A 5239-nucleotide genomic window follows, 5' to 3' on the forward strand; every position below is an offset into this window, starting at 1 on the left:
TTATTACTAGCATTATTACTGAAAATATAACTTACCAATGAACAGAATCTGATGTAAGCATCCCTTGTACTATTTTTGAGTGAGCACTTAGAAACCTTGCTTGGATGTTAGAGGAAACGGGGTGGGGGGTTCAGAGAGGGAATGTCAGTGGTGTTATCAAGTAGTCTCCTCCCATGATTGATGTTTGGTTGAATTAGACCCACAAAACCTGCAGAAGGATCATGGCAGATTGGCGTTTTAGTTTTACAATCATTTCTCAGAGACAGACCTGCTCTGGAGGCAGACGTTGGAGGCAAGTTCGCTTGAACGGCAAAAAAGGAACTCTGATCAAAAAATGAAATATAAATGGCAATGACTTCTTTTTTCATTCATTCATATGGCATTCATAATCTTGGAAGGTTAGCAGGGTAGCTAACTAGCATGGCCAGTTTGAAGTTGGAAGGCAGCTAGATTGTATTTTTTCGCACTAGGCTTCATAATATTAGCTTCCTCCTCTCTTACCCCTTGTCTTTTTCACTGGGTTTCAGTCTAACGTTTATCCAGAAACACTGTGTTTGTTGGCTCCGCCCCCTGAGTTTTAACCAATGAGATTATTTCTGCCTTCAGAGCAGCTCTGTCTCTGGAAATGAATGTAGAACTAAAACCACAATATGCAAGAATCAGGATCAGACCTTTTCATTGTGATTACAGGATGTATTATCCAAGGACTCTGGCTTACTGTAGGCTGGGGGTTCCCAAACTTTGGGTGATACCCAGAGTGGGTAGAGTGAAGTCTATGAACAAAACAGACATCCTATAGCAAACCCAACATTTTTCCAGTGTGCCTTCTTCTAGGAAGCGAAATATTGGTGAAATTAAAGTATTCTTCATTTTGCTGAGGACCCTCTGGAAACCCCTCAAGGACCCCTGATGGTCCCCAGACCCCACGTTTGCAGCCACTGCTATAAAACACTACCTAGTTTAGTTTAAGGCACAGGAGACATTTTTCTCACTTGGTTTTCCAAGACTTAATGAATTTGTGTGTAATCCTGAAAATCTGCATGCTCATGTAATTTGAAACAAATGAAAATAAAAATATTCTAGATACTTTTTATTTTGGTATTATTTATTTGGTATTATTTTTATTTTTGTACTTTTTAATGACCATTTCAGTGCTGTTTTCACCTCCATTCACACATTCATATTTCTCTGCAAAATATTTCATGATTTTCACTCAGCATATTTTCAACCTCTGCAAAAAAAAATTGTGGTTTTGGCAACAAGATCCTTTAATTTCATTGTCATTAATACATTACTGACATTACCAAGTAACTGGTGTAAGAATAAAAGGAGGGTTGATTTAGTTAGATGTGCTTATAATATATTTTGATAAAACATAATATTCAATTGTGGGGCACCACTGTATCTATATTACATTACGTCATTTGGCAGACGCTTTTGTCCAAAGCGACTTACAATAAGTGCATTTTGTCAACAGTAGTGAAACAAACTGCATCACAGTCTTCATCAGCTAAGCCTTTTAATAGGAATAAGAAGCATTCATTTAATTCGTTTTTTGTTTTTTTCTAAAGAAGGGTAAGAATATTGTGGAGTCAGATCAGTCTCAATAGGAATGAATGCACACAGAAGTATTCACAAATGTATTTAGGGATTTATATGTAAAAAAAAAAAAAGTAAGGTTCACAAACGTATTTCTGATGCACACAAAAATATTTCTTGTTTTAAATAAATGTAGTAGAAATCCACAAATATATGTATTTAAAAGTATTTGCAGTTTTCATCAAAAACATATTTGGATGTTTTTACATTTATATACAAACTGTTGAACCTGCATTTACAAACTGCTTGTCATTTGTGAACTTCACTGCATTTGTGTGTGGGTGTTTTGAGACTGCCGCGATTGACAAAAGCTTTTTTTTCAACAGGGAATTATCTGTAGCCAATCAGATGTCTCCTTCCTTTTCAGCCAATCACACGAGCGTAGATTCGAGGGTGTGATTTGCGTTACATCTGCGCAGTCTGCAATTCTGATTAGAACCAGATTAGAACGCATAGAGCTGCCAGAGGTCAGAGGTCAACCTCAACATGGCGTCTGGTAGTGGCGCTCCAAGTGTAAGTGATAACTCTTGTCGTGCATGATTAAATATGTTTGAGTTATGAATGCTTGCTACGTTAGTGATGTGGCATTTAACACTAGCGTTGGCTAACAAGTTAGCTATATAATGCTAATAGACAACCTAGGATCATTAGCTAGCTAGCCATAATATGATCCTAGTAATGTTAGACCAGCCATTCCCAAACTTAAGAATGCCGCGGCCCAATTTGAAATCTGAAAGTCTTCCATGGCCCACCCAACCGTTTAATCACAACTCTGATCAACACACAAGACTAAGTATTTACCTATATATTTTTTATTTCATAAACAGAACATGTGAACGTGGGCATACAGCAATGCAGTGCAAATTAATAATCCATCCACATACACGTAACAATTTGTAAAGCAACAAATGTAAGAAATTAAGTGCAAATAGTGAATTGTTAAGCCCGTATCCTGGCTGTTTGACACTGGATAATAAAACGCTTATACATACAATTTCACAATATCCAACCCAATATCAACATGAAGAAAAAACAGACAGAAAATATAATTTCTGATGCAGTTATTACAATCCATCACAGCTGGGCTCATTGCCGAGTAATATTTTGAGGCGTTTAACGGCACAATAGATACTCACTTGAGTACTTTCTACGAGTCCGTCTTTTTGTTTTCACGGATTCATTTTGATCTTCTGGTGATTTGCTTGTGAAGGTTGATTCTCCATTAACAGTTTTCCTTTTGCAACCTGACAGCCTCCGCTCCATTTTCACTCTTCCCCCGCCGATGATGAGGTTTTCCCTCAATTACAATTCCCCGCCAATGACAAGATATGAGATACGTTCCGGCCGGATCAAAAATAGGTCAGATAAATGAAAAATAACACGTAATTTAATTCCTATGGCTTTGTTTTATTAGTTCTGATTACTTTTTTTAATGCAAATATTGAATTATAAATATGTTATGGTAATTTTAAACTTAATTACAAAATTGAAAATTAAAAACTTTTATTTATTGTAAATGACCTCTCGCGGCCCACCTGCAGTACCTTCACGGCCCACACTTTGGGAATAACTGGATTTAGCTAGCTACAATAGTTAGAGCATCAGTAAATAAACATAGCTACTTAGCTCCTAGGGGATAAATAAATAAATAAAACATGACAAACATGGATCGGACAATGACTGTTTGTTAGCTGCTGGCTAAGATGACAGCATACAACCTGACAACTTAAGAATATTTTAAAAGGCAATTTTATTCACTCTCTAGCTAATGTTAATGTTAAGTTTGAACTGATCAGCAATTCCTGAATAACTACGTTACCAACGCGGGGTTGGTAAATTGGCAAGCTAGCTATGTTTATTTACTGATGCTCTAACTATTGTAGCTAGCTAAATCCATTAGCCATCTGATATAGTCAGTCCATGAGTCAGTCAGTACTGTACCTACCAGCTAACGTTGTGTTCTCCACACTGCTGCCTCATGCTAGCAAGCTAGTTAGCAGCTTCTGCACGCACGCTTCGGCGGACTCTAGTCGTATTTAACAGGTTTTCACGTGGAGATAAACAAAATTATGCTGACAGAATTACAACTTTACATTAAGAACTAATTACAGAAATTGCTCATAACAACAATACTATTTACTTAGTAATTAAAACTAATTTTTAAAATGAACGGAGCAGAGGACTGCGTACCTTCAGTGGAGATCGGACAGAGAGGCAGGAGTAAACCACAACATTTTCTCTCCAACATGAAATAATCGCTTTTTGAAGAAAATGCACGATTTCTACATACAATTAAATAAATACATTATACTCATCTGGATGATAGAAATAAAAATTAAAACAGGAAGTGGTGATCTACTCTGCTCTTCAAAATAAAAGACCTTTGCATACTACTATTCTTACTGAATATGGTATATTGTTTCTATATTGTTATACTATTATATATTGTTTCCATTTTTTTTGGCAAAGCTTTCTTTAAAGCATGCAGATATTTCTTTCAATGACTGAATATGTATTAAGCTATAATACAAATTCCAGTGTAAGATATTACGCTGGATCAGGAAGAAGTATAAGTATGTTTTGAAGGTGAAACCTATTTGAATAATGCCAATATGAGAAATTATTTCATTGCACCGATTAAGTAATCTATAGCCTCCATCAACCTCTATTGGCCATCAACACGTTCACCTACTATTGCCCCCTCACACACACACACACACACACACACACACACACTTGCTGTTTTGGAATGAGGCTTTGTAGCCTTCATAGTTGATATGTGTTTGCGAGGCTTCACCGTCCTCCATAGTTTACTAGTTGAAAATGCCAGCAGGTGGTGGTGCATTGAATTGTGAATTAACCCCAGAATTAACCCTCCACAGGGAGGTCAGAGGTCAAAGGTCAGGTCTGGAGCTGGTAGGGATTCAGGTCTGCAGGTCGCCGGTATGAAATCTCCTTTCATGATAATAACAATAAACAGTCTACAAGGAATCTGTAGTGAATACAATTTAATTACTTAACCCCCCCCCCTCCCCCTTTCTCTGTCTCTCTCTCACACACACACACACACACACACACACAGTTATCCGTTTCATTATTTCACCGCAAAGTAAATAAACCAAATAGAACGATGAATCCAGTTGGAGTACAGCTTTCATGTTTATTAATAGAATTATTCCTCTAAATTGTGAAAACATAGAGAAACAGTGTTAACCAGCATACAGCTGTTAACACTAGAGCATGTAGAGTCAGTTCTCCTTCTCTGTGATGTGACCAGAGGCCTTTGGCATACACACATTAGAAAGCCCTGTCCTTTTTTTTTTTTTTTTTTTTTAAGTTCCTTAGTCGAAAAGAAATGCTCTGGTCCAGAGTCTGGCCAGATCCTTCACCCGTATTCATGTAGGAGTGAGCGGGACAGCGGATCCAGCCTGTGGTGTCGTCATAGTCCTGTCTGTTATTTTCATTCTTAAAAAAAAGACAAAGTGCGGCAAAGAGGTTGATGGTTTCCACTCAACTTAAATGTCTAAAAATCCAGAAGCATCTTGAAGGGAAAAAAGCGATATGGGGCCTTGTGTTTGGTCTCATACAAATAATAGATATGGCTCTATTAACAACAGTTGGACAAACTTGGTTCATAAAG

This window comes from Centroberyx affinis, unplaced genomic scaffold, assembly GCF_046629955.1.
Source record: "Centroberyx affinis isolate AG114_WGS23_722 - 3 ecotype Tasmania unplaced genomic scaffold, CSIRO-AGI_Caff_v1 ptg000098l_1, whole genome shotgun sequence".
Taxonomy (NCBI): Eukaryota; Metazoa; Chordata; class Actinopteri; order Beryciformes; family Berycidae; genus Centroberyx; species Centroberyx affinis.